This window comes from Eptesicus fuscus, chromosome 7, assembly GCF_027574615.1.
Source record: "Eptesicus fuscus isolate TK198812 chromosome 7, DD_ASM_mEF_20220401, whole genome shotgun sequence".
NCBI lineage: Eukaryota > Metazoa > Chordata > Mammalia > Chiroptera > Vespertilionidae > Eptesicus > Eptesicus fuscus.
In genome coordinates this window covers 11,073,170-11,083,112 of record NC_072479.1, presented here as the reverse complement: position 1 = coordinate 11,083,112, position 9,943 = coordinate 11,073,170, and the positions used below count along the sequence as shown (strand labels likewise).

The following is a 9,943-nucleotide window of genomic DNA, read 5'->3' as shown; positions in this document are numbered from 1 at the left end:
GTTGTCCAAGAAAGGCTGCATAAGAAGAAACATTCTTGAGACTTGGCATATCTGAAAATGTCTTTATTCTACCCTCACAGGTGATTGAGAACTTAGTTGGGTATAAAATTTTAAATTGGAAATATTTTTCCTTCAGAATTTAAAAATCATCTCATTGAACTTTTAGCTTTCAGTGTTGCTATTAAAAGTTCTTAGCCATTCTGATTTTTTATTCTTTATATGAGACTTGTGGGACTTTGTCTCTAGTGTTCTAAAATTTCTCATTGAAGTTCCCTGGTATGGGTCTATTTTGTTGTTCTTTTTTATATATATATATATATTTTATTGATTTTTTTACAGAGAGGAAGAGAGAGGGATAGAGAGTTAGAAACATCGATCAGCTGCCTCTTGCACACACCCTACTGGAGATATGCCCGCAACCAAGGCGCATGCCCTTGACCGGAATCAAACCTGGGACCCTTGAGTCCGCAGGCCGATGCTCTATCCACTGAGCCAAACCGGTTTCGGCTATTTTGTTGTTCTTGTTGTTGTTTTGTTTGTGTCCATTTTTTTCTTTTGCATTAACACTTATGTGCCCTTTCCTCTTATAATATCATCTTTTAGTTCATGAATTCATTTCCTCCCTTTTCTTAATTCTCTCTTTGTGTAATATCTGTTGCTAGGATATAGGATCTCCTGGACCTGGGCTCTAATTTCCCAGTATCTTATCTTCTATTTTCATGAACTTGACTTTTTGCTCTATTTTCTTAGATGTTTTCTCAAATTTATCTCCCAATCTTTTTTATCTAGTTTTCCTTATGTTATCTTATCTTTTATTTCTAAGAACTTTGTTGTTGTTCTCTGTTATGTTTTTAATAGTAATATGGTCTTATTTTATGCTTATGGTATTTCTAAGAGTCTCACATTTTTTAGCTCCTTGCACAATTCATATATATATATATATATATATATATAAAGATATATATATATATATTCAAGTTTATTGATTTTCTTTTTTTTCTGTTCGTGGTTTTGGCCTCTATCTTTCATATTAGAGACTTTTTCTCAGTATTCTGGTCATTTCTTGTTTGTTTATATTTAAGAGTAGAGACTGAAAAGCTGTTAGAATCTCTCAGCATAAGGGTAAGTGTTGTCAAATCTCAGTCTCCAATTTGGACTGTTCTGCTTGTGGAGCCATTAATGTCAATATCTTTGTGCTTTTGTGCTGGTCAGAGTCCCTAGAAAAGTTCTTCAAATATCCCACTGGAAGGTTGAATCCTAGCTGCAAGTATTCTGGCATTTCATTTATTTGGTTTCAGTATAGCACTCTTGACTTGGGTGGACCTGCTGCCTCCAGTCTGGACATGCTCCAAATAATCACTCTCTGGTTACTTTTTCTGATATTTCTCATTGCTTTAGGTAGACTCATATTAATTGGGTTTCATTTTTCTTCTGCTTACAGGAATTCTTTTAACATTCTTATAGTATGGCCTACTGGTGATGAATTATGCAAACTTTTGTATCTCTCAAAAAAAAAAGTCTTTATTTTAGTTTTTTTTTAAAAGATATTTTCACCATGTGTAGATTTATAGATTAAAATATTTTTTTCAATATTTTAAATATGTTGCTTCACCATCTTCTCACTTTCATTACTTTCTATGAGAAAATATCTGTCATCCTTATTTTATCTCTATGTAATGTGACTTTTTTCTCTGGTTATTTTAAAGATTTTCTCTTTATCATTTACACAATTTGATTATAAAGTACTCTGGTGTCATTTGTTTCATGTTCCTTTTTTAACATTAAAATTTTAAAACATTTAATTTGATAAAACCTATGACCAAAATTATTTCACATGATTAAACTTATGCTGACTATTCAATTAGAGAGACAGATCCATTGTCACAAGTATTTATATTTATGACTATTAAGATCTTCTTTTTCTAAATCTTTACCAACATTTATCTTTTTGAAAGATTCCTTGAGGTGGTATTTATACTTCAGTTTACAAGTAGTTGAAAAATCTTCTAGCTACTACTTGTTCAAAGGTTAAAAGTTTTCTCCAAGGTAATAGTTTTCCTCCATTCTCTGATTCTAAAAATGGGAGCCCAGGTCTTTTATCTTTAAACTAGAGGCCCGGTACACAAAATTCGTGCACTGGGCAGGGGGCGGTCCCTCAGCCCAGCCTGCACCCTCTCCAATCTGGGACCCCTTGGGGATCGGGACTAAACCGGCAGTCAGACATCCCTCTCACAATCTGCTGCTGACTCCTAACCACTCACCTGCCTGCCTACCTGATTGCCCCTAACTGCTGCTGCCTGCCAGCCTGATCACCCCCAACCACTCTCCTGCCAGCCTGATGGACGCCTAACTGCTCCCCTGCCAGCCCGATCACCCCCAACTGCTCTCCCCTGCCAGCCATCTTGTGGCAGCCATCTTGTGACCACATAGGGGCAGCCATTTTTATGCAAGGGTGTGATGGTCAATTTGCATATTACCTCTTTATTGTATAGGATTGTTTCTTATTTATTTATGACTCAGTGTTTTTCTTTCCTTTTGGTCTTCCCCTTGATCTTCCTGTTGACTTATGTTTCCTCTTTTTATATTTCTTCCTTTTTTTCAGAATCTTTCAAAAATAGCTTTCAAAGTCAATGGTCTTGGTTCTAAATATGAGTCACTTGATGAATCTCTTGTTTGAACATTTTCAGGTGAACGAACAAATTTTCTAATAGGTTATGCCTCCATTTAGGTGAGTAAGGAAACACTGGGTTTTAAATAAGGTGCTTCCAGAGGAAGAGTAATCACTTTGATTTCCAATTTCCATAGTTGAATCAGATGATGTTATGTAGCTCAGTTATGCATTTCTGGTATGTATTCTCCAAGCCTCTCTCAAAATTGTTATTTCTCACTTGTTCTTTGCTTTAACCAAATTTCTATCCAAGTTAGCAGTTTGGAACAAGCTCTGGGTTGTTGTGGGCCTCAGCTGCCTACTTACCCCTACAACCAGGCCTTAGAGGTCTGCATCCAGCAACCTCCTACCTCAGCACTCTAACAGGCAACAACCACCTGCCTCTGCAACTGGGCAGAAGAAAAGACTATGCCAACCACTTAACCCAAGTAACAGTGGGGCCAAAATTTCACGATAGCAATTTATCTCCAGAAGGAAAGTGAGAGGCAGGAGTTTGGGGGTGACCATTTTGTTTGCCATAGAGGGAGGAGCCTGTTTCATGTTTCTTGTGTTTGAGTTTCATTAGACTTTATGGATATGTTGAATACAATTGTTTCTTCAAGTATTTCTTCAGAAACTTTAATTACATGTATATCAGGCCACTTAAATTTGTCCTTCAAGTCATTGATGCTCTGTTGAGTTTTTCCATTTTTTTATTTTTCACTGTTTCTTTTTAGATAGTTTCTATTGCTATGTCTTCTAGTTTACTAAGCTTTTCTTCTAAACTAATCCATTGTATTTTTTTTTATTTCAGGCACTGACATTTTCATCTCCAAAATTTTGATTTGGGTATTTTTGGGTTTTTATTTTTATTTTTTAAATATGTTTTTATTGATTTTGGAGAGAGAGGAAGGGAAAAGAAGGGAAAGAGAGAAACATCAATATGAGAGCGAAACATCCATTGGCTCCTCCCACATTCCCCCACCCCCAGGATTGAGCTGGAAACCCGGGCATGTGCCCCAATGGGGAATTGAATTGGTGACCCTTTGGTGCACTGGATGATGTTCAACCAACTGAGCCACACCAGCCAGGGCGATTTGGGTATTGTTTATATCTCTGTGTCTCTATTTAACTTTTTGAATTATGGAATACAATTATAATGCTTGACTATGCTTTTCTATCAATTTTAATATTTGCTTCAAACTAAAAATTTATGTAATTTTCTTACATTCTGGGTGCATTTTTATTAATTTACTTTTCTCCTCATTATTGGCCATACTTTTCAGCTTCTCTATATGTCTGATAATCTTTGACCCACGCCAGACATTATAAATTTTTCCTTGTTGTGTGCTCAATATATTTGCATTACTATAAGTATTCTTCAGCATTGTTCTGGGATGCAGTTAAATTATTGGAAACAATTTGATCCTTTTGAGTCTTGACCTTAAGATTTGTTAGGCAGGACAATATGCATGGTTAGTCTGGAAGCAATTATTTCCTACTACTGGGTAACAACTTTCAGAATAATCCACTAAGTTCTTGGAGAATATGGGGGGTTTTCAGCCTGGCTGGTGGGAGCAAGTATTGTTCCTAGCCCTGAGTAGGCACTGGGCACCATGCCCTCTTATCGTTTGGATAGTTCTTCCCCAACTTTATGCACACATTAATCAATATTCTCCTGAATACTTGAGGGGATCCTCTGCAGATTTTCAGATCCTTTCTCCATGCAATTTTACCCTCTCCAGTACTCTGTTCTGTAAAGTCCTACTTCTTTGGTCTTCCCAAACTTTTAACTTTGTCTTCTCAACTCCGGAGTCTATAAGGCTCCACCTGGGTATTCTTTTCCTGCACTCTGGCCTCAATACTCTCTCATGGTACAATCTGGGGCAATTACAGGGCTCACCTCATTTTTTGTGTGTATTTTGAATTGCTTGTTTGTTGTCTCTCAGGGATCACTGCTCTTCATTGCCCAATGTCCAATAGGTACATAATGCCTATTTTTGAAAGAGAGAGTAAGAAGAATAGGGAGTACAAAGGGTAGAAAGAGAGAAGGACTCGTGTCCTGTTCCCCTTGGAGCAGCATTTCCATGAAAGGGAACTAAGGACAAAAGACACAATCAGGAGGTCTCAGTCAGTGATGAAAAGTCTCTGGATCTCAGTTTGCTTATCTGTGAAATAAGAAGAACAATGCTAACTGTAGGACTGTTATGAGGACTGCAGGAGCTCACATATCGTGGACACTCACTAGGTGCCAAGGTTGCTGTTATTGTAGTTGATGATGACATAAGTCTTGAGGGGAGTTTAACGTTGATAGGCACAGATATCAGGGGAAAGGTGGTGGCTTCTTCCAGCCTCCTTTGCAAAGCCAGGTCTGGGAAATGTGGTTTCTTGGAAAACAATGAATGACACTACTGACAAAACAGTTGAAAAAAATAATTATGATTGAATCACTTTCAGGGTCCCACCCCCCTAGAAGTAACCAGAGACCAGAAACCTCTATTTGCTGGACATTTCAAAGTAATAATAATCTTTGATCTGCCTGGTGTCCTGCTTGATGATGAGATGGCTCTTATAATTACTTCTTTCAAAACTATTTTCAGTCACACTCCTAACTCCATTGGGTCAGAGGCTGGGAGTAGAGGTAGAACAGAAAAACCCTGCCTAAGTGCCCCTTCAATGACACCTGCCATCTCCTTTGGACACTTGATGTCAAGTGTGGTCTTTTTTGAAATTTCTAGCCTGGAACTATAAGCAGGCTGGTTTCCAACAGGAAATCATCTCTAAAATTCTCCTCACTGTGCAACAGAGAATGTGGAAAGCCAGCAAACTCTGAACTTGCCATGGACTTGTACCAGGATAGGGACCAAGTCGCCTTCAGATACCCATGTCTTCTAAACGGCAGCTGTTGCCATGATCTTATGGCTCCCCCAGAGAAAGTCTAACTGGGCGGAGGAGGCTGGCATGACATAAGGCTAGGATGTGAGATGGAGAGAGAGAGCACCTGTCTTTCTCTCCCCCTTACAGGCCCTGCAAACCCCAAAGCTGCATCTGTTTCAGCCCTGCTGGTTCTCAGGCCAAAGACCATTTGAGAATGTTGTAGGAACGTCCACATGAAGCCAAGTCTTAGACCCCCTAGGCTGGAGTAAAGGGGGGGTGGTGTATAGACTTACCCCCTAAGCAAGTGGTAGCCTTCCATTTTATCCTGGGAACTTCTATGTGGGCTCCATGCATGCCAGTTCCCAGAAGAGATGAGGCCTCAGCAGGGCATGAAATGACTGTTTGACAGAGCTCCCAAGGCTGTCTGAGCAACACTGAGAGAAGGATGTGTGCTTCCACCCTTTGAGCCACAAGAAGAAACTATGTGGACTCCTTTTCTTGCCCCCTCTGTGAGGGAGCAAATGCAGGTGCCAGTCAGGAGCTGCCAGGCTCTGAGGGAGAAATAAGTCAAGGGCTTGTGCTCTCTTGTGGACTTTCATGCCCATCCAAAGGGGAGTGCAAAGAGGGAGATGACCCTGGGTAGATGTGGGTTCCAGGAACACTTTAAACAAAACATCCAAATGTTAAATTGCTTTCTAGCTGTATGAGGTTGTTTTATACTATGGCCACATGTTCAGGGACTCTAAAATGTTTCCCTCCTCTGGATGGCTGTGTTATAGACTTGGGTGAGCCATATGGAGCTCTGAAGTCCTGCAAATGATAATGTTAATACCACTTTTTATTATTGAACATTTACTATATATCAGTCACTGCTATAGGATCTTACAAGCATCATCTCAATTTATCAATCAACAAATACTGGTTGAGAGTCTGTTCATGTCAGGCACTGATTGGCATCCTATCTAATAAAAGAGTAATATGCAAATTGACCATCACTCCAACACACAAGATGGCTGCCCCCATGTGGCCAAAGATGGCTGCCCCCATGTGGACACAAGATGGCCACCACAAGAAGGCCAGCTGGGGAGGGCAGTTGGGAGGGACCAGGCCTGCAAGGGAGGGCAGTTGGGGGGGACCCAGGCCTGCAGGGGAGGACAGTTGGGGGGGACCCAGGCCTACAGGGGAGGACAGTTGGGGGAACCTAGGCCTGCAGGGAAGGATAGTTGGGGGTACCCAGGACTGCAGGGGAGGCCAGTTGGGGGGGACCAGGCCTACAGAGGGAGGCAGTTGGGGGGGACCAGGCCTACAGGGGAGGGCAGTTGTGGCCAACCAGGTATGCAGAGGAAGGCAGTTAAGGGGGACCAGGCCTTCAGGGGAGGGCATTTGGGGGGGACCAGGCCTGCAGGGGAGGCAGTTGGGGGGGACCAGGCCTGCAGGAGAGGGCAGTTGGTGACGACCAGCCCAGCAGGGGAGGGCAGTTAGGGGTGACCGGGCCAGCAGGGGAGGGCAGTTGGGGGCAACCAGGCCTACAGGGGAGAACAGTTAGGGACGACCAGTTTGGCAGGGGAGGGCAGTTAGGGGCAATCGGGTCGGCAGGGGAGCAGTTAGGCTTCGATCAGGCTGGCAGGAGAGTGGTTAAGGGGTGATTAGGCTGGCAGGCAGAAGCATTAGGAGCAATTAGGCAGGCAGGCAGGTGAGTGGTTGGGAGCCAATAGTCCTGGATTGTGAGAGGGATGTCCAACTGCCTTTTAGGCCCGATTCCACCAGGATTGGGCCTAAACGGGCAGTTGAACATCACTCGAGGGGTCCCAGATTGGAGAGGGTGCAGGCTGGGCTGAGGGACACACACCCTCCCCCCGTGCATGAATTTCATGCACCGGGCCTCTAGTATATATATAAATATATATTTTTTATTGATTTCAGAGAGGAAGGGAGAGGGGGAGAGAGATAGAAACATCAATGTTGAGAGAGAATCATTGATTGGCTGCCTCCTGCATGCCCCCTACTGGGGATTGAGCCCACAACCTCGGCATGTGCCCTTGACTGGAATCGAACCCGGGACCCTTCAGTCCACAGGCTGACGCTCTATCCACAGGCTGACGCTCTAAACCAGCTAGGGCAAGCTCTGGCATTTAATCCTCAACAAACAATGAGGTAAAAATGATTTCTCCCATTTTACTGGTGATAAAACTGAGTTTTAAGAGAGGTTAACTGATTTACACAATGTTCCACAGCCAGCAGGTGGCAGAACTGGGATTCAAACAAAGACTGTCCCTCTCAGAAATCAGTGCTTGTAACCACTTAGCCTCTTACTGAACCTTTGACTCACAGTGAGGATAAAAGTGACACATGGTAGTTCATGGACTGGGAAAGGATCCCATCAGCCTGTCCCCAAAGTCAGCTGCTAGGAATGAGCCGAAGGCAGAGAGGAGATGATCACCAGGCAGGTCTGAGCTCACTTTGGCCTGGCAAATAGCTTTCCCAAACACATCAGGACATTTTTATTTGGCCCACAAGACTAGCACTGGCTCTTCCTCCATTTGCCAATGTCACCCGCTCTCCAACTTTGTCTGCTAGTCTTGGTGCTACCTGGTTGAGGGTATTAGGCCTTTGCAGGCCTCAGGCCCACCCATGTGCAAGGACCACCTCTCCCAGTATATGCGCCAACCCAAACTAGTTCCCACCAGCATGTGGCATCTGGCATTGGCTAATAACTGGAGAGCCCTGGTGGCAAACAGGATTAACCAAGACCCCATTGTCTATACCCCTGCCTTGGCCTGCCAGTCTCTAGGACTGGGATTCTGCCTTGCTTTCCTGGCTAGTGTCAAGTAGCTCCGTTGGTACTAGAGCCCTGACCCAGCTGTTTGCCCGACTGACCCCCAAGATTAATTAGCTTTTGTCAGGGGCTAAGTCCTGCACCCAGTATCCCCAGCTGCTGCTGGGCATCTTCTTCCAAGTCTGACAGATCTCCTGAAGTCATCACGCTCCACCGAGCCTAGTTTCCACCTGCCTCTTTTACCGAAGTGTTTGAGATAAGGAATGAGAACCTTGCAGAGAGAAACTGTGCAATCCACAGGGTAGAGGCAAAGAGAGACATGGAAACTCAATGGATTCCAGGCCTGCAGGACCCCACTGTAACCTGATTGATCGAATGTGAATGTAAACCTCAGTTAAAAAGAGCAAATGCCAAGAGAAGACAGGTGGGTCTACCAATGACGATTAGAAAAAGAAAAGTCCTAAGTCCATTGTTGGTAATGCCCATTCAATCTCTGTCTGGAAATAGAGCAGTTTGACCAAGAACTTGATCCTGCCTTGCCTGGCCAGTTTTACCCAGTGGTTGAGCATCAACCTATGAACCAGGAGGTCATGGCTCAATTCCCGGTCAGGGCACATGCTTGGGTTGCAGGCTCAGTCCCTAGTAGAGGGCATGCAGGAGGCAGCCCATCAATGATTCTCTCTCATCATTGATGTTTCTATCTCTTTCTCCCTCTCCCTTGCTTTCTGAAATCAATAAAAATATTTTAAATAAATAAATTGATCGAGCCTTGTCCCCATGGCAGGGAAGAGTGTATCTGTCTCAGTAACTATTATTGAACTCATCTAAGCTTGAACTCCTTGTGTTCCAATTCCAAGCTCACCAAGTAATCTTCTAATACTAATATTGATAATTCTCATAATTTTACTTTTTGTATAGTTCATGTAATATGAAGTCATGTGTTGATCTGATCCACTGGGCTGCTATGTTTTTACTGTATGTTAGTAAGTGGATATTCTGGCTTTATGCATTAACCTATTGTGAGCTTTGAGAAGGTGAGTCAGAACTCCCAACTTTAATTAACTCTGAAGGAAAGCAAAAGTTCTGCCGCCATAAGGAAGAGGGTCAGCCCTTGGTCCCTGGTAGGCTGGCCTTGGGTGACCATCACCTTACGGGAGTTGGTCAGCTTTCCCATCTTGACCTTGTGCCACTTCCACTCACCAGCCTGAGCCCTTTGGAGACCTCCAGCAGTGAGTCTAGTTCAAGTTTTCCAGACTGCTTGGCCATGGTGACTTGGATTTGCCTGGATGTCTCAGGAGGCTTGCGTCTGATGCCTAGGCTATCAACCAGGGCGAGGTGTGTCAGCTGGACCCAGATGAAGTGCTATCTGGGCACTAGGAGCCCCTGCAGGGACCCAGCCCTCACAGGACGCTCTCACAATTTCAGGCTTCCTTATCAGGTGTCCTGTGGTGCATTTGACTAGTCCCCCATGGAACAGATAACAACAGTACCACACATTGGTCCAGAGACTGTTTCCTAAGCATTTACACATCCTCTCATTTGAGTTTTGCACCTCTCCCATATGGAAAAGCAGGTAAGCATTTTGAGTTTTGCTTTGCAGGTGTGAACACTTGGGCTTCAAGAAGGTAAATAAATGCCTTGCT

The 9,943-nt window shown here is 43.3% G+C and overlaps 1 pseudogene; it reads right to left on the bottom strand.

Moving 5' to 3' along the window:
• Window positions 1-1,881: 1,881 nt before the first annotated feature.
• Window positions 1,882-9,566, bottom strand: LOC103296769 (TATA box-binding protein-associated factor RNA polymerase I subunit D-like; annotated as a pseudogene).
• Between the last annotated feature and the right edge of the window lie 377 nt (window positions 9,567-9,943).